At 37.6% G+C, this 26221-nt stretch overlaps 1 long non-coding RNA gene across 3 annotated transcripts in view; it reads left to right on the top strand.

Annotated features, from left to right (window-relative positions):
- Positions 1-1040: 1040 nt before the first annotated feature.
- The window catches only part of LOC102151499, a 48289-nt gene continuing 23108 nt past the window's right edge, over positions 1041-26221 (top strand). For 2 of the 3 annotated variants that reach the window (XR_005381682.1, XR_005381680.1), the window contains exons 1-3: positions 1041-1196; positions 3911-4056; positions 17445-17550. This is a non-coding gene — a long non-coding RNA (uncharacterized LOC102151499). Of the gene's footprint in view, positions 1197-3910; positions 4057-6294; positions 6377-17444; positions 17551-26221 lie in introns of all 3 variants that reach the window. The other variant, XR_005381681.1, reaches the window with a different exon arrangement.

Here is a 26221-nt window from a genome sequence, read left to right as displayed (position 1 = left end):
ACACTCCATGTCAGTAAATGTTTATTAGATTTGATAGACCATCCAAACTTCCAGAGGATTCGTCAGCTCCCCTTTATATACTCAATCTCTTACAAAGGTGAATGTGCAACCCCTCCACTCTCTGCTGCATACACACAGACACACATAGTCACAAACATGCCATCCCAAAGGCTCCTTGCAAGACAGGGAGTGGGATTCTCAGCATCTTATCTCCTAAGACCCTAAGAGCTATCTTTGCTTTCAAATGGAAGCATCTTACGAGCCTGGTTTGAATATCCTGAGCATCCCTTCATAACTGTCCCCAAGGAGTACTACTACCTTACCAAGAGAAAGTAGAAATATCTAGAGAGGGTTACTACTACACATTAGAATTCACCTCTTCAATTTGGAGAGGACTTTTCCAATACATTTTGAAATGACCTTAGGAGAGACCCAGAGTGTTATACGGTTAGAACTGATCCTCAGTGCATCAGAGACCATGCTCACAGATGACGAGGATGCTCCCAACACCTTCCTTCCTTATTCTGCACTCCCCTGCACAAACAAGTTCATGACTTCCTACTGCTTCCCTGGAAAATGAATAGGGCCCTTTCTATTCCCAAAGTCATCAGAGATTATATCGAACTCTAATGAGGAAGGGCAAGAGAACAGAGAACAGACATATCTAAAAGGCTATGATTCCTGCAGCAGCTTGGCCTCCATGGAATTTGGATGGAAAGCCCTATATAAGTTTGATATATTTTTATCTTTAACTCTTGCCTAATTCTTTTGCTCCCTAGTCCCATCCCTGAGATACACCACCCCCCACCTTGCCCTGTCAAAAGTAGGTTTGTTTGATCAAATCCTGAACCTGCTTACACAAACAGAAGTTGGAGGTTAAGCATAGCTGTTTGTTCTTCTGGGGAGACCAGAGGCTCTTCCCTGCCAGTGCCCCACAAGGACAGCAATGACATCATCTCTCAGTTCTTAGAGCCTTTTTAGCTCCTCCCATTTGTGAATGGATGCATTCTGAGGGCACAATTGCTACCTACTGCCGTTACACATGCCTTTTCACCATAGCAAATGGATTGGAATACAGCCTCATAATGTGCAGAGACCTGAGGCTGTGGCTACAAAGTCATCCCAATATCCTCTCTAGGTCTGCCTCTGTTTTACCCTTTTACTTTTGAACTAATTATTGCCTTGCCAGGAGTTTGGTGAGTATCCTAATTAAAGTATCTAAACTTATTTTTCCTGTCCAAATATTCAAATTGACATTCTATTAACTCCCAGAGAAGGCAGATGTCACACATAATTAGAAGCATTACAATAATGCCAACCTACATTGATCTCACATATTCTAGTGTACAGGGCACTTTCACACCTATTACTGCAGATTATACTCATAATAACCAACCCCATGAGGAAAGACTAGAGACTATAATTAGTCCTTTTACCAAGAAAGATTCTTAGACAGGTTGGCTAAGTGATTTTGTCTTATAAATGGCAGAAGCAAATCCTCTGTTGAATTAATGGAGGGAAAGATGTTAAAAGGGGAGTAGGAAAATGTAAATAGGCCCCACAGAAGAATTATATGGGGTGTCAGACAAAAAAACAGGATTTGATTTACCTTGTAAGTATCAGATTGATTTTATTTTGGCTAATAAATTTTGATAACCTCACTTTTATCTTTAGAACTAGACAAAGATACTTCATGAGAACAACACTCACTTAAAAGTATTTTTCCAGGGCAGCCCGGTGGCTCAGTGGTTTAGCGCCGCCTTCAGCCCAGGGCCTGATCTTGGAGACCCCAGATCGAGTCCCACATTGGGCTCCCTGCATGGAGCCTGCTTCTCCCTCTGCCTGTGTCTCTGCTGCGTTCTCTCTCGCTCTCTCTCTTATTTATTTATTTATCAATAAATAAATAAAATCTTTTTAAAAAATTTTTAAAAAGTATTTTTCCATGAAAAATAGATACAGATGACAGATTGGTGATTGCCAGAGGCAGGGGGTATGGGTGGGAAAAATAAGTGAAGGGGGATAAAAATGTACAAACTTCCAAGTTTAAAATAAATAACCATGAGATGTACACCATAGTGACTACAGTTAACAATACTGTATTACACTCTTGCAAGTTGCTAGCAGAATAGATCTTAAAATTTCTCACCATAAGAAAAATACATTTTGTAATTATGTATGGTGATAGATGTTAACTTAGGCTTATTGTGATCATTTTGATATATATACAAATATTGTCTCATGTATATTAATATAATTATAAACTAATATAATGTTCTATGCCAGTTATACTCCTCCTAAAAAAGTTACTAGTCATTGCCCCGTACATACATCTCTTAGCAGCAGAATCACTCCCACTGAGAACCACTGCTCTAAAGATAACCAGTCATGCCATTTTCCAGGCCTTCTTCTTCTTCTTTTATTTTTTCAGGAGTAGAATTTAGTGATTCATCACTTACATATAACACCCAATGCTCATCATAGAAGGGCCATCCTTAATATCCATCACTCATTTAACCTATCCCCCCACCCTCCCTCCAATCAACTCTCAGTTTGTTCTCTATCATTAAGAGTCTCTTCTAGTTTGCTTTCCTCTCTCTTTCCCCCCCTTCCTATATGTTCACCTGTTTTGTTTCCTAAATTCCACATATGTGTGAAGTCATATGGTATTTGTCTTTCTCCCATTGACTTATTTTGCTTAGCATAATACATTCTAGCTCCATCCACATTATTGTAAATGGCAAAATTTCATTATTTTTGAATCCTGAGTAATATTCCATTGTGCATAAATGCTACGTCTCCTTTATCCATTCATCAGTCCATGGACACTTGGGCTCTTTTCATAGTTTGGTTCTGTTGATATTGCTGCCATAAACATTGGGGTGCATGTATGTACCCTTTCAAATCCATATGTTTGTATCCTTTGGGTAAACACCTAGTAGTGCATCTGCTGAATCATAGGATAGTTCTATTTTTAACTTTTTGAGGAGCCTCCATATTGTTTTCCAAAGTGGCTGCACCAGTGTGCATTTCCCATCAACAGTGTTAGAAGGTTCCCCTTTTCTGTATCTTTGTCAACATCTTTTGTTTCCTGAGTTGTTAATTTTAGCCATTCTGACAGGTGTGAGGTGATATCTCATCATGGTTTTGATTTATATTTGCTTGATAAGTGATGTGGAGCATCTTTTCATGTGTCTATTAGCCATCTGGCTATCTTCTTTGGAATAATGTCTATTTGTGTCTTCTGCTCATTTCTTAACTGGATTATTTGTTTTGGGGGTATTGAATTTGATAAGTCCTTTACAGATTTTGGATACTAACTTTTCAACAAATATGTCATTTGCAAATATCTTCTCCCATTTTGTAAGCTGCTTTTTAGTTTTGTTGATTGTTTCCTTTATCATGCAGAAGGTTTTCATCCTGATGAAGTCCCAATAGTTCATTTTTGCTTTTGTTTCTCTTGCTTCCAGCAACGTGTCTAGTAAGAAGTTGCTACAGCCATGGTAAAAGAGGTTGCTGCCTGTGTTCTTTTCTTGGATTTTGATGGTTTCCTGTCTCACATTTAGGTCTTTCATCCATTTTGAATTTATTTTTGTGTATGTGTAAGGAAATGGTCCAGTTTCATTCTTCCACATATTGCTGTCCGGTTTTCCTAACACCATTTGTTGACGAGACAGTATCAGATTGATTTAATCAATGTGTAAAGATTTCTAAATGAAATAACCTCTACCAGTCACCTTTCTGGTCCCTTTCTGTCTATTGATAGCTTGCCTGCCCTTCTGTTCTTGCCACCACCAACCTGCTGCAGGCAGAGAAATCCAACCTAATAGTGTTATGTCACGTCATGTCATCTCATATCATATCCTATCATTTCTCGTGTGTAAAACCCTTCAATGCTTTCCATTGCTCTTAGGATAAAACCCAAGCCTTGACACGGCCTTAATGAGTGCCTGCATGATCGTGTGCCTAAAGGTCTGTTTCTGGCCTATCTTACCTCAGTCCATTCTCATTCTTCCCAATCCAGCCATCTCCTCAGCCCCTCAATCAACGCTTCCTCAGGTAAGCATTCCCTGCCTTCTTGACTAGGACAAACAATACTATTATGGGTTTGCATAGTCCCATGTTCCTCTCCTTGGAGGGCTTAGTAATCTTATGTTTATTTGTGTGATTAATTAATTAATGTCTTGTTCTTCACCTATATGGAGAGGTAGAAATGTCTGGTTTGGTTCACTATTGTATCTCCAGTACCTACTACCACACCTGGCATAAGTTGGCACTCAGTAATTAATAGTGACTGATTGTATGAACAAATGGAAAATGAAGGTGATCCTTCAGATGAACTCACCTTCGTTAAACTGATAGTTCAATAGAAAGCTACGTCCCTCTTGGTAAGAGTCCCAGAGATGAGCAGTGAATAGACATGGCCTATTTGTGTTTTGTTGCAAAATTTTATATATAAGATTTTAGTCTTGAAGGACTACTAAGGAATTCTTATATAAATGCCTCCTCTTTTTTCATTTTCATTGGGAATTTTCCTGGTACTTTTCCTCTCCCATCTCTCTCCCCAGGAAGTAATAGCATCATCTTTTTTAAATCGCAGTGAAGTACTGGTGGTGAGTAATTCTCCAGCAGGTAGCACTTGAGGGTCAGAAACAATGCTTAAGTACCTACCTGCATTTGGCTTTAGAATCACACATTCTAATACCTGGCAGTCCCCACTGCAGGCCTCAGTGGGTTGGATGTTGAGCCTCTGTCCGAGGAAATGACCACCTTCTTCTTTCAACTGCCAAGCTCTTTGCTAAGAATCCTACCTTGAACTTATTTATATCGAGAAAAGTTTTTTTTTTGCAGCAGATACATGCCTGTTCCTAAACATCCTGAGGGTGAGCTGTGGGGTTTCCTGATGAAAGGGTTTGTTCATGCAGAGCTCAGTGAGTCTGACTCAGAAAGAAAAATGAGTAAAGGAACTTTAGTAAAAAAAAAAAAAAACCAAAAACTCTCCAAAGGAACATACTGATAGAAGATAGTTTTAAGGCAAAATATGCAAAGCAAATAAGAAGGAATCATCAAGAAACCACAATGAACAGAGTTCTATTTCCTAAAGTGGAAATGAATATATGTTTTCTTTTCTATCAGGCTGCTTCAGAGAGAGAACTGTAGCTCAGCAGATTAAACTGGCATTTGCACAATGGTCTTTAAGTCACTAATTCTTGGTAAGGGGAGGGAGGCAGTGGAAAAGATTTGAAATTGGTTAATTTGGGACCATTGTTGGTTAACGCCAATATATTTGTGTCAGGAGTCAGGAAAGGATTTAGCTTTCCACTTGATCTGTGGATGTGCCTGAGGGGCAGTGAAGTTTTGAAGGAAACAAACCATTGGAGGATTTGTGTTTCGCTCCATCAGTTTGGACCTAAGAATCTAAGAAGACGCTTGTAGCACTGTCTTTCCTCTTAGCAGATTTTTTGCTCTGAATCATCGCAACATGTAAAGCCCTGACACCTAGGATATCCTAAGGGGGAAAGCAAGAGAGAAGGATGTAATTGTGCCAATTCATCTGGCCAGGAGACTGAGGGCACAATGTCCTTTGGGCAGAATAAATTGTTATTTTGGGACCCTGTGTTGATCATTTTGGCAGTAGTATCCTGGAGGGACAAATCCAGAGTTGCAGAAAGACGTTTGGGTGCCTGGGGCAGGAAGTCAATTAGTTATAAAGCTCTCCTTTTTCCCCACCCATATTTATACAGGGTGAATATCTATTTAATGAACTGGTATCTGATTTATATTCTACAGCCTAACTTAAAAAGCTTAGGATGTTTTTTATTTCATTAATTTGTTATGCATGAAAATAAAATGAATAATTACCTTTTACATCTTGTAGCATTTCATTCTCAGCAAAATGCTGAAATAAAAAATATGCATATGCCTGCTCTGTAGAAGCCCAATGTCTCATGATATTCAAGTCCTGGTTCTCTTGATCCCCAGTTCCCCTTCCCATGTTTGATAAAAATCTTCACCTACTGTGTTTTAGGAAGAAACATTTTGTTGATGTTGTTGTTTTATTTCTATAAGGCCATATGAGCCTTATTTCCAATTACCCTTGTGATGCAACCTTGAATTTCTAGCTGCCGTTTGCCATCACTGTAGAGCTAATACAGTTCTCAGATTTAAGAACTAAGAAATTCACAATGTAAGCACTTTCAACTCTGAAAACAAAGAAACAAATGTTCTACCAATAAAATCTACTTTAGGAAATTTTCTTTTCTGGAAAGTGTTATTTTATTGTTCTAAATCTTTCAGAGCACCACAGCTATATACCTTACTCTCCAGTCCAGCCCACACTAGTACTGTCTGAGCTCTGGCCCTCATACATGGCCCACAGGTAAGAGATGGTAGAGACAGCAGCAATGTGCAAGGTACAAACTGAACAGCAGGGTCATGAACCATTCAAGTTCACCAAGAGGAGGGTGTCTTTGTGTGTAGAGATTGAGGTGTTGGGGCTGTGTGACTCTTCCAACTAGTGATCTTTTTTCTTTATGATTATTGTCTCCCAGCTTATGCTTCTGTTTTCCTCCTCCTCCCCTTCCTCTTATTTTCTAGACCATCTCTCTAATTAATAGAATAAAGGTCCACCACAATAGAAGTGGCTCTAGAGGCCACTGAATAAGCTCTAATCAGAGGCAAAGTGCCCAGGAGACAGGAGAAAGAGAATGATAAATGAAGTTTCTGTCCCCCAAAAATCTGGACAAATGCCACTACAGATAATAAAAGGGAGAATAGAGTTAACCATAGGAAGATGGGGATATTTCTTTTTTGTGTTCTTCAATACACACCTTTTATATGTAATCAACTGATGTTGATTTTCCATTTATAACAGTTAAAATCAACTGATTTTCCATTCATAAGTTTTTTTTTTCTTTACATGTATAAAATGTGTGTCCTTCCTGGTTGGCATAACCTACCTAATGCAATCTCTTTTATCTGTGTTGATATTGACCTTTCACCTGAGATACATTCCTCCTGGTGTGACCCATTCCACATGTCATTAGAGCATCTCAATAGTTAAAATTTTACATGATGGAGAATGTATCATTGAAGAGTAAACATTTTTGAGATTTTTTTGGATCTGTTTTAAAACTGCAGCTTGGATATTATCAGATTCATATGTTTACACACCACTGTGTCCCACGCAACTTGTAAATATTTGATAAATGTTACCTTTTAATTCCTGATAACATTATGAAAGTGTTAAGAAATGTTGTGGCTGATAACCTCTTTCTGAGCCTAAGATTCACATTTACCATGTAGTTATTGATTGACTAGAGCAAAATGATTTTGTTTTCAAGGAAACAGAGTCTCTCAGAGGCCACATTCAAACTTTCCCTTCATTTAATTGTACGTTTTCCAAGGACAGAGATAAGATTTTTCCCCCTTCTGATTCTCAAGCAGGTCAACTTGGGTCTACTAAGACCAAATATTTATGGACATATGTGAGTATGCAGTTCCCTAATGACAAATGTGTGATAATATGTCAGAATGAAAGATTTTTGAGACAGTAATGTTGACTGTCTGAGTTGAGCATTTACTTAAGCTGTGTTGCTGGGAAGCGAGTACCTGGCTCTCCATCAAATAAAGCTTTTTCTAATGAATGAGTTCACATTCTGAAATGTAACCTCCAGGATCAGAACATTCAGATACAAAGACATCATCCTGGGCAGAAAGAGTTGGTGATTCTTATGTAAGCCTGAGAATATTTTATTCCATGCCTATACAGTGAGTCAAACTTTCCTGGTTTTGTTTAATGAAGAAAGCATCAAATAATAAATTGATGTTCAATGGGAAAATGCTCTCAACTTTTCTACTTACATGAGGTACACAGATACAAAAATATATTTCATGCTATTAGGATATAAGATACCAGTTACCCTGAGGGCAGTGACTAGAAAGGACATGATGGGAGGGCTTGAGAGGGTTGGTAGGGTTCTGTTTCTCAATCAGCATATTGTTTACATCAGTGTGTCCACTTTGTGAAAGTTCACTGAGCTTTAGACTTATGATATGTGTGTGTATATACTTGAAAAAATTTTTCATTTTCAATTTTTATATATATTCAACAGAAATTTTCCATACGCATTAAAGTCTGCATATGTCTTGGTAGCTTTTATTTCCAGGTTTTCTCTCTAGAGCCAGCCCTGGTCAGTGGTAGTGGTTGCCTAGAGTTCTGTACTGTAGTGGGCTGTGAAGCACTACAGAGTCCCACTGGAAAGAAGGCTGGGATAAATTAGTCATGCTGCTACACTTTCCTTCTTCCAATCTCAAAGGATCTTTTGAGAAACTTGTACTCTCGTTGAAGTTGGCATATGTACTCAAACATATTTCTTGAAAGAATCTTATTATATCCAACTTACCTTTTGTGTAACTGTTCATATAAGGGAAATTTTATTCTCTCCACATATCACCAGGCTCAGAATTCCCCCAAGGCAGGGGCATGTCCTGTTTATACACTTGGAGCCAGGTGCATGGTAGGCAATCAGTAATTATTGAATCAGAATAAAAAATCAGGTAGAGCAGGATCCCTAATATTCCCCAACTCTGTACCTTCAGTCTCTTTCTGCTTGATAGTTCATAACACTGAGTACAAAAGGGAGTTAAAGCATAACCATCTCTGTTGTGACTAGGTCACATGATCTTCGAGGATCCAGCCTCAAACCAGGAGATATTGCACAAGGGCCAGGAAGCACCCAAGGACGAGAACTGAGTAACTTCATCAGAGTTGGGTAAACAGCAGCTAGCACAATGGTCCCACTAAACAGGACAGGCTCAAAGTGCAGTGTCATGGCCAGATGGCTCCTTTCACTGGAATGCGCATAGGTGCCCCTTAGAGACCTGCCTTGCAGGAATGATTACAAGGAATATTTACTAAGTGATTTATGGCTTATGTGCTTTTGTCTTATTTAATCTCACAGTAGCTTTGTGATATAGGTAATGTTATTCCTGTTTTATAAATAAGGAGATAGATGCTTGGAAGTTCAGCATTATCTCTAGACTCCAAGTAAATGACAGAATTGTAACTCAAACCTAGGTCTGGCTGACTTCAAATTCCATAAACTGATGGCATTACATTTTTAAAAAGGAACAAAAAAATTTGTGAAAACCCCAAAATATTCTGATTAAGCTCAGAAATCAGAAAACAAAAAAGATGGGATATTGGAGTCTCCTCAATCATTATTTTTGATTTCTGGATGACTTTGCAATTAGAAAGAGAAGTTTAAAAATGCATTTTTCCTGCTTTGTTTTCAAGATACTTAATGTCTATTCAGGTCTTATGTTGTATTTCATTTTAACCCTCACAGCAAGTCTGGAAAGAAGGCATTATCATTACCTCTATTTAATAATGATATGATTGAGGATCTTCAAGGTTAAATAACTTGCCCAGGGCCACTCAGCCAATAAGTACCACTTCCAGGGCCGGAAACTAAGTCTCTTCCACTCCATCGTCAACGATGTCAAGTAGGTTTTCTCTCTAGAGCCAGCCCTAGTCAGTGGTAGTGGCTGCCTGGAGTTCTGTACTGAAGTGGGTTGTGAGGCACTACAAGTCCCACTGGAAAGAAGGCTGGGATAGATTAGTCATGCTGCTTATTTGCCATCCCTGTGCTATATGGTTCTCAGAACCCACTTCCTTTTTTCACTTAGGGATCCACAGGCCTTCTTATGCTTCTTAACCTGTAAGGCACAGACATGGAAGCTACATCCTAATGAGCAATCTTTATATTTGCATGTTCAAAAGACACTACATCCATTCCATAAACAAGTAGCAGATACAGAAGCTGGTAATGTTTCTATTTAGGCTTTTATTTTGAGCAAGGGGACATTCAAATTAGTAAAGATAAGCTAAAATTAATATAATGTCAGTTCACTTAAATAAAAAGTATAAAAAATAAAATACCTATACTTTTTTCAGAAAATCAGAAGCAGACTAGGACAACAAAAAAGGAACTACATCTTAGACTCAAATTCCAACTTAACCTTCACTGGTTCTGCAGCCCTTGACTGGTCATTCAAATGCATGGATTATGGAGTCAGACCTGGGTTTGAATTCTGGCCCTGAATTTATAAGTGCTATGACTATAGGCAGTTTGTTATTTTTCCTAAAACTTTGTTTTTCATTTTTAAAATGTGAATAAGAACAACTAACTCATTGGGTTGTGAAATCCATGAAAATGTTGCATGTTCATTGTTTAGCACAGTCCTTGCAACACTGATGTCCTTAATAATTGCTAGCTGTCATCATCATTCCTTATCACTCAGTTTCTTCATCTATAAAGCTTGCCTATAAATATAAATCTTTCTATCTTTCACAGAATCCATTGACAAGTTCAGGCTCTATAGATTTTAAGATTTTTTTAAAATTTTTTTTTATTTTTTTATTTATTTATGATAGTCATAGAGAGAGATAGAGAGAGAGAGAGAGAGAGGCAGAGACACAGGCAGAGGGAAAAGCAGGCTCCATGCACCGGGAACCCGACGTGGGATTCGATCCCGGGTGTCCAGGATCACGCCCTGGGCCAAAGGCAGGCGCCAAACCGCTGCGCCACCCAGGGATCCCAGATTTTAAGATTTTATAGATTACATATTGCTCACACCTCAAAAAATGGTCAACCTATTAAGGAAACAGGATGTCCCCCCAAAAGTTAAGAGATAATAAATAACACATAATAGACATTTGCAAAAGCAAATGAGGAATAATACATGGGAATGGGAAATATCTTGGAATAAATGAAATAATTATAACTGAAAAGTTAGTTAAAATGTATATTTTGAAGGAAGAAAAAGGCATGCTTTGTTACTGAGCACAGAAAATGGGGTTAAGTTTCATTCTGCTGGGAAGAATATTCTACTCAGATTCAGAACACTTGATATCAAGTTCTGAGATTCCTTAACTTTTAACTTTTGTGAAACTAAAATATGTGTAGCCTCATGGAATGGGGAAAATAATTTCATCAGCCTTTCTAGGGGCTGAAAGAATAAAATTAGACTATGCATGTGAATTAGCTTCAAAGACCTAAAAACTGGTAAAGAAATAAAAATTGGTATTTTTAGGTGATCACACAAGGCAAAGCCAGAACTACAATAAGACAAGTGAACTGTCTAGGATACAAAATTTAAGAAAGCTGAGTACAACTCTGAGATCTTGCCCTTATAGATTTTGCACCCTTGCCTCCTCACTTGCCTTCCCCTAATCCCGGGCCAGTGACAGAGACAGCAAGCACAGAGTGACGGTGGAAGATAAATAATGAGACATGAGGGCACAGTGATAAATCCAACTAATAACAGTCTGTAAAGCACAAAGCAATGAGTCTGCACCCAATGAGCCAGTGGAGCAACAACAGGTTTTGAAAAAGGGACATGATCCTATTTTCATAGCATGAGCATATAATGCAGCAGTTCAGCTGGATTCTGGATAACATAACAGCTAATCTATAGAAGGGCTCAATATTGCTCTTTTCTATGGGTTTGGAAAGAAAATAAAATTATGTCTAACTCTGAATGTCAGCTATTAAAATTATGAATTAATGTATATAATCCTGCACTTATAAGAATTAATAATGCCTGCCTTCCTACTACAGTACATAAGATAGTAATGGTAGAAATTGCCAAGTAACTGAAGCCAGACAAAGAAACACTAGCTATCTGCCATTGGTACAAACTGGCTTCTAAAAAGGGAAACAGAATTTGGATAAGCTGGTGCTTTTAGCACAGTAGTTCTTGAAACATAGTACCACTTATATGTAACTTTGGAGCAAAGTTGATTTGGAGCCTACAGAGTATCAAAGGACTTGTGGTCTAGATATCTAGATATCTACAAGGTCTTAATTCTGTTCTGTTAAGAACTGAGAAAAAAATATATAGGGTCATGGAGGGTCAGAGACTTAGGAACTCATTTTGGCCTTAATGGAGAAGTTTTATCCATTATATCTAAACTTATTGATTAATGATGGCTTCCAGGAGCACCATCAAATGGATTATGAGGCCTCAGTGTGTGGCTCAGTAAGAAAGAGCCACAACTGATTAGCAATGTCTGTCCCAAGTGTCACATGGGTGAGTGGTAGTATATGTGCCATGTAGAGTCCCCTGATCCAGGTCAATCCTTTTGTTTTACAAGTAATAAAACTAAGGTTCTAAAAGGGAAAGATGTAATCAAAGCCACACACTTAAGAAGTCAAGAATCAAACTTAAGTTATCCTTCACAATCCACTTCCCAATTACATCACAGAGTATTTTCATTTCTTTATAGCTGAGTCTATCTTTGTTTTATATTTTGGTGCACAAAGGAAGATTCAGCACCTCAGAGTAATGCTTTTCTTCAGGATATTTTACTCTAGCTTAAACCACATCTTTTCTAGGCTACTCAATTAGAAATGCAGCATAATGGGAGCCTTTGCTGAATATGAAGCAGATTCCTAGAAAACAAGTGGGCATTGATTTATTTTTATTGATGTGCTTTTACTAACTGACAGGAAGTGTTCTTTGAACACCTCTCTCACAACCATTCCACTCCAATAAGCCACTGATTTTGATCTTTTCCAACACATGGTCCACCCACTGTCTGGAGAGTTGAGATTGAGAGCCTGACCAGCCACAGTGCTAAGTGGGCCAACAGGCACCCAATCTCCTCCATTAGGATGGGTAGCTTCCTGATGTAAAACTTGCATCATGACCTGAAGATAACCCACCCATTTGGGGAAGTGAGAACAGGAAATGGGCCAGGACATGGATACCTAGACACTCTCAGTCTTTAAAAAGAAGAGATTTAGCTAGAAATAAACTTACAGATGAACTATTCACACATTCATTGTATAAGGAAAAGCAGGCGGAGGAAAGGTTATAAAATGAATGAGGGGAAAAAGCTGATTTTTACTACAGATGTTATCTACTTAACTGTCATTATGTAGGCATTGTGTAGATCTGCAAATTTCTTGATATCTCTGGAAATCAGCAGCCAAGAGACATATGATGTTTTGAAGTCTGAGTTAGGAGGGCACTGGGGGCTTTGCTGTTAGGAACAGAATGACATGGCCTCTTTGAGGTTAGAAAGAGCCTGTAGCATCTTTTTATTCCATATAAACAATGGAAAATTCTAATAAAATCTGGAGATAAAATTTCTCTTTTTTGAATGATGTTCTTGCCCACCAAAAAGAGTTTCTTGGGCCATTTTTTCTTTTTCTTTTTTTTTCTGTGTTTTTGTTTTGTTTTTAATCAATACAATATCCAAATCACTAGCAATTGGAATAGAAGGGAAGCATAGTTCACCCATAATACTGTCATTGATATGTTTTAGTACATTTTCCTGAGCATGCATTTTTTTCTGTGGCTATAACTTATCATTTATTTTTTAGTCAGACCTATAGTATATGTTTTCTCATATTTCTTGAAGCATTATTTTTTCCAAAACCAATATTTTTAACAGCTGCAAAATATGTTATCCAACATACGCGCCATACTTTGTCTTTCTAAATCCTTTAGTGCTAGCTATGTAGGTTATTTTCAGTTCTAAATAATATTTCTTCTTTTTAAAAAAAATTTATTTATTTATTTGAGAGAGAAAGCATGAGGAGGAGTGGGGAGGGAGGGCCCAGGGAGAGGAAGAAGCAAACTCCTTGCCCAGCAGGGAACCCAAGGCTCAATCCCAGGATTCTGGGATCATGACCTGAGTTGAAGGCAGACACTTACTGACTGAGTCACCCAGGAGCCCCTTAAATAATCCTTCTAAGAACATCTTTGTGCAGAAACATTTACTATATCCATGAGTTTCTCCTAGCCTAGATTTCGCTGTTTTTCCTCTCATTCTTACTTTCCACTCTCATTTTCATTCCAAAATATGCAGTTGAGTTTTTGTCATTGCTATTGTTTATTTATTTATGATTACTTTTGTTTGTTTGTTTTTAAACAGTTGAATTATTTTAAATATTTGAAATTTTGCCAAAATCTTGTCTGCTGTTTTCTCAGTTATAGTGTTGGCCTGAATTAATGCAGTTTTATCTTCCCATATTCATGTATGGGTCCAACTTTTCTACAAAGAGAGAGAGCTTGGATCTCCTTTGAAGGGTTTCAGTGACATTCTGGGTACAATGCTCCTTTGTGCTGGTGACCACAGCAGGGACATCACTGAGAGACCTGCCTGAAATAAAGATGGCACTTTTATGGCTGTGGATGTGTTTGTCCAAAGAACATTTAATCACTCTGAAGGTTTTCCCCCTCGTCTGTTAGTAAGCAGCATTTTGTAACTGTAGAGTTCTGCTAATGCACACTTCTGCCGGGAAGCTTCCCAGGGTGGGGCACAAAAGATGCTAAGTGGCAGGGGGTGCGATGGGAGAAAGCCATTAACACTCCAGCAGCGAGGTCAGATTTGATGTTTCCTTTTGTTTGCAGGATCCAAATTAAGAAGCCGCTTCTGTACTTTCCCTATTGCCTCCCCTCTAAACACACTCTTGGGTCATCTCGCTCTGGTCACATCTTTTGACAATTAGCCACCCATTAACAGGATGATTGAAAAGGAGCCAGAGTGGTTTACACATAAAGTGCTTACTCTTTTCCAGGAAGAACACATATCTCTACAGTTTCATTAATGCTTTGGCCGATTAGTACACAAAATAAAATACTTACACTCTAGAAAGCACTAGCGAAAGGAAGAAAGTGGAGTGGGAAGGAAGAAAATTAGTGAACAAAAATAACCCTTAGAGGTTTATCTTCTTTTTCTTCTTCTTTCCTTTTTGCAAACATGCTTTAAAAGGGGGGGGGGGGTGTTATCCTGCTTCTATCTTTTGCTACCCTTAAAGCCAGTATTACCAGCCATTTTACTTGTACTTTACTATTATTATCTGGTGATGGCTATGACATGTTGATCATATATGGCAGTGAGAAAATTGATTTCCCTCAACAGAAATGCTTCCAATTTTCCCAGGGCCATAATTTTATGTCCACAACAAAATAAAAGGGTCATTTTCCTTAAGATGAGGGGAATTGAAATCTTTGATAAAAGCTATGGTAAATGTTGTACTTTTGATTGCGGAAACTGCAGTTTTCATAAACATCTGGCCTGTCTGATTTGGGGGTGTGCTTTGGGGGCAGGGAAAAGGGGTTTGAAGGCAAAGAATTGTTGTTATTTTTCTTTAAAGAGCTGAATTTGCCTGAAGAAAGTCCTGCAAGCCCACAGCTTCACTCTCAGTGTTCATATTCCCATTAAAAGGAAGCTACAGGGGTGCTGCTTTGAGCTATGCCAACAAGCAAGTCTACTCGAAGAAGCCCCAGTCACACAGAATGAATGAACACCTGTGCAGTCCACAGTTCATAGTGGGCCTGCCACAAAATGTACGAATAAACTCACTGACATTGCTTTGCAAGCCAAAGACATTTTATACCAGAGAAGGCAGAGGGTGAAAGAATTGAGGCCAGGGACAAAGATGCACATAGGTACAGGAGAAAAGCAGGCTGTTTTCCCACTGAAGTTCTAACTGCTGCTGTGTTTGGTTAGCAGGCTTTACCTAATCTGATGGAAACTGATTTCCAAGTAGCCAGTGGAGCAACATTTACCAACAAATATTTAGAATTAGAGAACTTTGCTTCACCCTGACTCTACGAGCAGGGTTAAACGATAAGCATTCTAGCCAAGTGTTTTATTTGACATTTGATTTGCCAACAGAAAAACTTTTATATAATGGCTATAGACACAAAAAAGATTTTTTTTAAATCTCTTGATTTTAAACACAATCTTTCTTGAACTAGAAGTAATCTGTGCTCTTGTGCATTTTCCATGTAATTTAAAATAAGCAAATAGAGATTTTGTAATCAGAAAAATGTAATCCTTTTCAAGATTTTATTTATTTCTTTGAGAAAGAGACAGAGCATGAGCAGAGGGAGGGGGAGGCTCAAGAGAAGCAGACTCCCCACTCAGCAGGAAGCCCGTTGTAGGACTCGATCCCAGGACTCTGAGATCCTGACCTGAGGTGAAAGCAGACACTCAACCGACAGAGCCACCTAGGTGTCTCAGAAAAAGTAATTTTTATTGGGGGTTTTCTAGGACTATGAATAATGGATAGTCATGGGATGCCTGGGTGGCTCCGTGGTTGAGCATCTGCCTTTGGCTCAGGGTGTGAACCCGGGGCCCCAGGATTGAGTCCCACATTAGGTTCCCCTTGAGGACCTGCTTCTCCCTCTGCCTATGTCTCTGCCTCTCTCTCTGTATCATAAATAAATAAATAAATAAATAAATAAATAAATAAATAAAATCTTTAAAAAAATAATGTATAGTCATTTGTTAGAAAGCAAAATTCACAATCCATCATGAATCTAGGAGTACATTTTTCTAGGAAAAATTTAACCCAAAGAGTAGTAAAAATAAATAAAAATTATAGCAATCTTTCTCAAAGTATATATAGTAATGAAAATTGTTTTGATGTTTCTTGATTTTTTTGTCTTCTGGATGTTTTTCTAACTATAAAAGTAAAATGTGAAATTCCTAATCTTTCTATGCTGCAATAATTATCCTATATGTGTTTTCATAATTCCACGGATCATCTCTCCAGTCAAGGAGATGAGTTCAAACATTAAAATGAAACATAAGCAAAGAAGTTTTATATCTTATTTTCAAAGCTATGGGTTAAGGCAGGGGTTAATAAACTATGAGCTATAGGCCAAATGCAGCCTGCCACCTGTTTTGGTATGATCCTATCAACAAAGAATGTTTTTTACATTGTTAAATTGTTGAAAAAACATTAAGAGTCATATTTTGTGAGGCAAAAAACATATGAAGTTCAAATTTCCGTGTTGCCCATAAAGAAAAATTTCTTGAAAAACAGTTATGCATATTCATTTACACATTGTTTATGGTTGCTTTCATACTATAACAGCAGAGTTGGAAAGTTGCAATAGACCATATGGCCTACAGAGTCTAAAGTATTTACTATCTGGCCCTTCAATCTATGTATTTATTTATCTATTAGGCAAACTTAACTAGATGATTATTCCAAACCACTGTATGTGTATGACTTATAATAAAAACATACCAATAAATGTTCCTTTCTTATAGGCAGGAATTTTACCTTTTCATGTAGATAAAGCTCAGTGATGGGTTTGAAGCTGTGAAGAAATCCTGTCTTCCCAACTCACGATTTGGACAAAGTTGAGATCTATAGATATTACATCTGTGGTATAAATACTGTTCCTATGCTACTGAGGAGTCAGTGTTGAAAAGTGACTGAGACATTTTCAAGGGGATCCTTCAAATAATAGAAATTCTTACAGCACGTAGAAATGTCTGCACCCAGAGGAAATCTAAGTGCTTAGAGCATTCATGTACCTCTATTCAGAGGTGCAGATAATAGAGGAAGAAAACTCACTTCATTTCTTAGAAGCTGTGCTCTTTGTTTTTTTTTTGTTTTTTTTTTTTTTAGAAGCTGTGCTCTTTGAATGTCCAGTTCTTTTGGGTGCAGTTTAATGACAATGATTGTGAATGTTTCTAAGGACATTGGCCCAGGCATGATGAGTGACAAGCCACAAGTAAGTAATGCTCATTTGAATCCATGGTCCCGCCCCTTTAATGTGAAAAGGTCTCTGCATTTAGAATAGTAACAATGAATTAGAGTAACTTGCCTGCCTCATTAACATGTGGTCTGATCTAGGTAAATCAATTTGGAGGATGTCAGCGTATTTAATCCTTCCCAAGGGTGAGTTGTGGCTTTTTCCAATTTGTTGACCTTACAGCTACGCCCAGCAGAGTTACCTCATCTACTCTCTAGGCTGCCTTGGATACTAAGCATGTCTGTGCTGAACCAGGGATGTGACTGAGACCCTTTGCATTTATCCTAGCAAACATGCTAGATTACTACATGCTGGAATACTAAAAAAGATAGAGGTGCTTGTGTCAAAAACTCATCACAACATATTGAAACACTGATCCTTATAGTAGTGCTTCTCTTTGCTGATGTAGAATCAGCCTCCTTGTGTGAATTGTACTTCTTAAGGGTCAGCATCTAAGAAATTGCAAACTATGATTATGTTTTTAGGACAGAAAGACTCGCAACTATAGTGTAATCTGGGAGGCCAAATGGATTTTTCAGTATCTCGACAATGCCCCAAATTTGGTTCAGTGAGTATGTGATTTGCCTGGGTGGCCACATCTGCAGATCAAAATCTTTCATACCATCATACATATCTACTCAGCCTTGGCACCCACCTGAGGATGAATATATAATGCCTGCAATAGCCAGTGGGATATGGGGCCTCTGATCTCTTGTTCTCTTAGATGACAGTCCCCCACCCGGTAGCAAAGTGTTTACAAACCATATTTTCTCAAATCAGTGCTATATGATAGGATATGTTGATAAACATTCCACTGGGTGGGGGGAACTGCTCCGTTGACACACAGGTTTGGGAAATGCTGGATTAAATAATATAAATAAATTTCTTTACTATTTTTCAGAGCCTTTAATACAGTTATACACATGAAGCATCTCTAAGAGGACAGTATTGTGTGCATTTCCCAAAATTGTTTATTCTGAAATACTTCTTTCAATCAACCATTAGATTTCCATGGTACAAAATTTAGGAAATGCTGAATTAAGGAGAGTCAGAGGCTCTTGTCTAACCAGTGAATGGAAATTATCTAAACTAATAAGACTAGAGAATGTTAATTGTAGAATGGATCTTAGTGATTTTCAAACCAAAGGATTCTCAAACTATGGACAATTCTCAAGTCTAGAAAATATCACAGTTATTTCAAGTTTATGTGTTCACACATCTTACACATATATATACTCTAATTTTTCAAAAACATGTAAATTGATTCTGTGATTAATAATGAATAAATTTATTTTAAAGAACTAATGAATTCATAAGAGCTTCTTTATCATCTATCAAGCAACAGCACAATACCTATCATGTGAGAGTCTTGGGATATTTTTGCAGGAAAAAGGGAGTTCTCTTACTTGGAAAGTTTTGAGCCCCCCCTCATTCTGTGTTATAAGGGAACTGAACTAGTCTCATTAATGTGTAATCAGAATATTTCCCTCAGAGTTTCTTTGTAACCTCCATTTTCATTGTGGTTGGATAAGTCTGAATCAGTGGGGGTTTTGTTGTTGTTGTTTTATTTGTTTTTGTTTTTGTTTTTGTTTTTAGAACAGTTGAGAGCATTTTGGTCTAGAAAGGTGACTTTCAGCCATTCTGCAGGCAGATTGGTTTCAATCTGACCGAGGAACAATTTGTGAGTTGGTTTCTGGCTTCTCTGAAGGTAAACAGTGATTGATGTTGGTGACAGTGAAATTGGGATATTTCAGGAACCATGCAGATATCTGTGTCATTTGGGCTGCTTGAGCCAGAACAGGATACATAGGAAATCTTTGGGCAGTTGGGGATGGTTTAAAACAGGACCCACAATGAATGGATAGATTAGAACACCATGTCCATAAGCCAGTATGGGCCAGATACAGGTCATGAAAAGCATATTTGCTAGTGTGAACAGACAAAATGAACCACCTAATGAACATGCATCAAGACATCATTTAATCAAGATGTTAAGTTTAGCTCCAATTAGGATAAATATAAGAAGCCTCAAATTATAAAGAAAATAAAAGAGAAATATACCATCTATAGGAACCCAAAAAGATATGTTATATGTAGATATACTACCTATAGGAACACAAATCTACTTAATTTGTTGCTTCAGTAAAAATTACCAATAGACTGTCTGTGTCATGCATTGAGGGTTCAAAAATAAAAAATACATGGTCCTTCCTCAAGTTTATGAATTGGTTTGAGAGAAAACTAAAGAGACAGTTGTTGTAGAGTATGACAAGTGCTAGAACAGATCTAAGTACAGGTTGCTTCATGAAAATGGAGCCTTTTTCAATGATGAGATGAGGGGCAGAATATGAAATAAAGCAAGGCTTTTCAGAAAAAGTAATAGGCTAGCTAAAATCCAAAGGACATATGATGTCATCAGATAAGTAAAGGTGTGAAACAGAGTTACTGCTAGAGAGAATAGTAGGTAGAAAAGCTTGGAAATGATATCAACAGCAAAATTAGTTTGGAAAACTGAAAGTAGTTCAGCACCACTTTGGGATGAGTGTTTTTAGGGCGTTAAGGGAGAAAAGGTGGCATGTGGCAGGTATACCAGGTGAAGCCACCTGGGTAAGCAGCAGTTAGCCATTAAAGATATATTAAGATGAACTTTATTGCAAAGGCAATGGGAAAGTCTTGAAAGGTTTCTAAGCATAAAAGTAACATGATTGTACCATATTTCAAAAAGATCAACTAGAATCTGAAAAGAATTGAGTTTGGGGGTTATTAGAGAATCCGTTGGAGAGAGAACAATTAGAAAGCAGCAGTAACTCGGAGGAAAGGTTATTTAGTGTAATGATGTTAGGGCTGGAGAGAAAAGGATAGGCTTCAGAGGTAGAGTTAACCTTGACAGGAGTTTATAGTGGCTTATTCGATGTGGAAATTGGGAAACAGACATAGAAATAAAGACAAGACCCAAGTGTCTGTCTTAGACATGTGTGTGGATGGTGCTACCATTTACTAAACCAGGCATCATGAGAAGAAGAACAGATATTTCCTTTGGGGTGGGGTGTGGTGATATTAGATAATACATTCTGATTATTTTTATATTTAGTTTTTTGACTTGTTTATAGTATATTTGAATACAGGATCTCAGAGGTTGAGAAATTCTAAATGATGGAAAGGCCCAGAGTATGCATTTGGGAATTAACAGCTGGTGTAGAGGTGAAGGTTACTGAAGTATAAGAGATCAAGAAATGGATTGGCTAGGATAGATTGTTCTTAAGAATTCTCAAATCCCCAAGATGACGGCAGAGCTGGGGCAGAGATACAATTCAGTGATCCAGGTTTAAAATCTTCAATAAACAAGGAGGAAGTAACCATGAGGGTAGAAGAGAAGAATGACAAGAAGTCAAGAGGGATGTGGCCAAATATCATGAGTAGTCTATAAGGACCAGGGATTTTTACACAAGAGTAGAAGTGTAATGTTTGAGAAGCTGTATATTTCTGGGAGTGAGATACTTGGGAATGTAAGAAAACTAAAGACATCTTCTTGTGAGAATTTCAGGAATGCTAGTGTCCTCAGGAAAGGGCATTTCACAGTTAAAGCCAATAGTTAGGGAACACATTTGGTGGAGAGCCTGAGAACACAGGGGAATTTATGTGCAACGTAACAGGAAACCAAGAGAACAGTGGATTTGAAAAGATTTGGAAAAAAAAGAGATCAGTGGGAGTTAGATCAGCAGAGGAAGCACAGAGAAATCTGGTGATGAGAGTCTGAAGGAAAATGCATAATAAGAAGGGTGAGTCTTAAGCAATGACCAAGATAATAGAGTGGTGAAGAATGCTGATTTAGGGGATTAGTAGATTCTTACACCTGCTATAACAAATTACCACAAACCTAGAGGCTTAAAACAACAGATTTATTATCTTACAGTTCTGAAATCCAAAAACAGGTCTTATACAGGGCTGCATGTCTTCTATAAGCTCCAGGGGGAAATCTATTCCTTACCTTTTACAGATTCTAGAGGCTTGCCCTCATTCTTTGGTTTGTGGTTCCCTTCCACCAATATCACTCCAATCTCTGCTTCCAATATCCTATCTCCTTTAACTCCTGCGCTTTCCTCTTCCCTTATTAAGACACTTGTGCTTACATTAAGTCCCCTGGTTAATCCAGAATATTCTCTATCACAAAATGTTATCGTATCTGCAAAATCTTTTTGCCATGTAGCCTATCATAGTCACAGATTACTGGGATGAGTCTGTGAACATCTATGGGGGATTGTTTTTATGCCCACCACAGGGGCCACAGAATGCCCTGGTGAAAGGATGAATAGAATTGGAAATGGTAGAAGAGGCTCACACTTCTCAGCAGGAATTAACCAAGACCTGGAAAGTTTGTGCTTTCAAGAGAGTTCTGACATAGATCAGGGAGTTGCTGAAAGAATCACGTGGATTTTAGATTCTCACCACAAATTAGAAACAATGGCCTCCAAAAGCTGTCAGCAAAGACCTGAATTGAAAGAATGAGTTTTCAAAGCTGTTAGTAGCCACTGGAAGTTCACATCAATCTCCTCAGGAAAGGGTGAAAGTGAGATCAATTCATTGCATTTCCTCATTCTTTAAACAAAATTCTACAGCTCTGATGGGTTTTATAGAGAAAAATTAAAAAAAACAACAACAGTTGCTTTTAAAAGTACTTTGGCTAGTTGGGGAAAGGACATAAGGCATGAATAAAATGTGGAATCGAAAGTGACCTACAGCCTATTTCCAGGACACTGAAGAGATACTTAGGGTACTAATAGTTTCTTTATCTTTGAATCATTCCTTCCATCTTACCAGTCATTAAATCCTATATTTATTCCTTGGAAAATCCTTGCAAGTACATTCCTTTCTTCTAATTTTGTCTGCTACCACATCAGTCCACATCCACCTAAAATTTACATCTTAATTTTTTCTCAGAAATGGACAAATCAAAACAAAAACAAAAATTGGGAGAGATAAATAATGGGTTACATTCGGCATGTACTGATCTTAAGAAAACACCAGGATGAAGGCTACAAACTAAGTTGGAGAGGCAGGTTTCAAAGTCATCTACACAGCAATGGTACCAAACTCCAAGACTGTGTAAATACTCTGAGGGTGAGATTTTGGATAAATTAAAGCTGATAATCAAAAACTGAGGTCCCCCAAATGATATCTACACTCATTGTGGTGAACATTGCTCAACAAATAATTGTTGAATCACTATGGTGTACACCTGAAATTAATGTAACATTGTATATCAACTACAGTAATAAAAATTAAAAAGTACAAAAAAAAAAAACTAGCAGAGATTGATTCTTTCAAAGTTCTGGAGGTCAGAAATCTGAAATTAAGTTATTGGCAGGGCCCATATTCTTTCCAAAGGCTCTAGTGAAGAATCCTGTCTTGCCTTATCCAGATTTTTAGTGGCTCCAGGCAATACTGGGTTTGTGGCAATACTTGGCTCCAGGCAATACATAACTTCAAGCTGCCTCCTTCTTTACAAAGCCTCCTACTCACTCTGTCTCAAAGATCCTCATGATTTTTGCTTATGAGGACATTCATCATTGGATTTAGGCCTACCCACATAATATGGGATGATATTATCTAAAGATGCTTAATGTAATTAAATCTGCAAAAACTCATTTTCCAAATAAGGCTATCTTCACAGGTTCCAGGGGAGCATATTTCAAAGGAGCCACCATTAAACCCAATAAAATCCTCTCACTGGCCATCCCAAATTAAAATCCATCCCACATGCAAAGCACATTCACGCAATACAAAAATCTCCCCAAATCTCCAGCTTTTAAAGCATTAAATTTATTCTCATAAACCATATCTAAGTACCATAGGCTCAAAAACCCCAAGTCTTATCATCTAAATTAAGGCAGGTGATTTTCAGGGTATGGATCATTCTGGAGAAAAAAAAAAAAAAATCTCTATCCATCTAGATAACAAGCCTTTTAGGGAAAAAAAAAAATTGCTTCCAAAGGGAACAGGTATAAGGTAGATGTTATCATTCCAAAAGGGAAAAATTCATTCCAAAATGAATCCAGGTATCATTGGTCCCAGGCAAACTTAAAAAATCTAGCATGTCAAATTTCATTAGGTATCAAGGCCTAAAAAGAGCCCTCTATGATTTGACATTATGCCCTGGAGGCTCTGTGTTTGAGTCATTATTAAGATAAACAAACAAATAACAAAAGAAACCCAAAACTGGGGTCTCTACATGAGGAGAAAAAAATCAGAGATGATGGAAAAACCAGGACAGAGAAACATGGAGGCATGGTTTGTTAGAAAAAATTTTGTCACAAGATTCAAATGAATGGTGAATCATTAAGAATTGCAAAGAGCAGATGTAGAGTCAAAGGTCAAATGATATTCCTTGGATTTAGTTGGAAAGAAATCATTATAATCTTGAAAAAAATTACTATGACAGATAATTGAGAATAATAGGTATAGAATCTTTAGATTCCTACAAGATAATGGTATTTATGGACAAACCCTGTCTTAGTTCAGGTTGCTATAATGAAATGCCACCAAATGAGTAGTTTATAAACAACACAAATTTATTTCTCACATTTTGGAGGATAGAAGTCCAAGATTATGGTGCCAATATGGTCAGATAAGAGCCCTCTTCTGCATCATAGACTTGTTGCAGTGTTATTACACGGTGAAAGGGGTGAGGGATCTCTGTAGTCTCTTTTGTAAGAACACCAGTCCCATTCATGAAGGCTTCACCCTCATGACCTCACTTCCCAAAGCCATCACCTCCTTATTCCATCATCTTTGGGGATTAGGATTTCAACATATGAATTTTGGGGGACACAAACATTCAGATTCTGGCAGCCCCAGTTTACCACACTCCACACTTATAAAGTTATTTATATAATATGATTACACACAACATGGAATAGCAATAGTTGGAAAACCATGGGAACTTTCTGTTTGGGTAAAAAAACAACTTAGAATTTTCAACTTATGTTCCCATTTGCCAGAATTCTTGAAGAGGAGGTGTATTTTAATAATAGAAAAGAAATGAAAATGAAAATTTCTGGAACCAGGTCACAGTTTAAGGTTCAGAAAGGAAAAGTGGAAAGCTATTTGGGCCATAGGTTGGGTGTTTTTTGTTTGTTGTTGTTGTTTCTGTGTGTGAGTGTGTTTGTGTGTGTCATTCTGCAGCAATATTGATTCCTACATACTGTTGAGTCCCTTACTTAGAAAATCAGTCATCATGTGATCCTCAGCACTGTGATGGTTTAGTTGGGCAGAGTATCATAATAGTGAAACTCAAGAAACTGGTCTTGCTCTGTTTAACTTGACACTAAGATCAAGATATCTTATATATAACTTGACATCTCAGGGTCATACTGAGTTAAGTTCCTAGACTCATCTGCTATTTCCCAAAATTTTGGCTTACTGAGGAAGATGGGGACAAAAGACTCTTAGAGAAACTTTCTTAATCAAAATTCTCCATCATTGCCTTTAGCGTCAATGGCAGTGGCTAATGTTCAGGCTGCAGAGGAATCCCTGATGAACTAGCATAGAAAGAGGAGAAAGATCGCATTAAACAAGAAGCCTAATTTCAAGAGACAAGATGTTGAATAAGAAAATTGTGGTTCACTGGTTTGAAAGATGCACAGAAGTCCTCAGCAAGCATTCTGATACATTAGTAATGATAACCAGACAACTGGAAAGTGTGGTTTACACAGGCTGGCCTGTCCAAGTTGGATGATATCCTTGAATGGACAGACACTTAGGTGTTATCAGAATACAGATAGAGAACAGGCCTGAGTGAATGGGCCATGAAAATGGCCTATTCCATCTTATAAAATATAAATCTACTCCAGAGCACATTCCTTCCTGCTTGAAACATCAACTGGTCTGTAACAATGTAATAGGGAGTGGGAGGGAAGCTTTAAGTTTCCAGGAATAAGAGTTTCACTCACATAATGGCTGAATCTTACTGTATAATTTTAAATGCTATTTAGGAAAAAAGAAAAAAAGTCTGTACAGGCCCATGTCTTTCACCCACACTCCATCCCAATCATCTCCAGTTTTCTTCGTGGTATCTGGCACGAGAAACTCTACAGCACTGTGGTTAAATGCTTTGGCATAGTTTCAAAATCCACCTCTTTCACTTACTAGCTTTAGAACTTTGTCCCAAGTTACCCAAACTCTATGAATCTGAGTTTATTCATCTGTAAAATGACACTAGTAACAGTGTTTCCATCAGGAATTTTTGTGAAAACTACATGAGATATGCGAATGAAGTGCTTAGTACAGAGCCTGGAACACAATAAATGCCCAAAACATAGTTATTATTATTTATATTGCTATTGTTATTATTTTGTTGGCTAATAAAAAATAAAAAAAGAGAAATGAATCAGAGAAGGAGCCTAAGATCAAAATGTAATTAATTTCTTCTAGCCTTTTGACTCCTATCTTTTACATGGGAGTGATATCTATGCCAACAGATCCCTGGGCTTGTTCTATGAATGTATAGACTAACGAATATTTATACTTTGTAAATATACTTTAAAGTATAAGGTATGGAAAAGAAATAAATATTTACAACAATAGCTCTATTGCTACTTCCAAAACTAGCATAAGAGCATGTAAAATGTGTTTAAAATATGATATTTAGTTA

Source organism: Canis lupus, chromosome 30 (assembly GCF_011100685.1).
Source record: "Canis lupus familiaris isolate Mischka breed German Shepherd chromosome 30, alternate assembly UU_Cfam_GSD_1.0, whole genome shotgun sequence".
NCBI lineage: Eukaryota > Metazoa > Chordata > Mammalia > Carnivora > Canidae > Canis > Canis lupus.
Note: the sequence above shows the minus strand (reverse complement) of the source record. Positions and strands in the feature narration are given on the sequence as shown.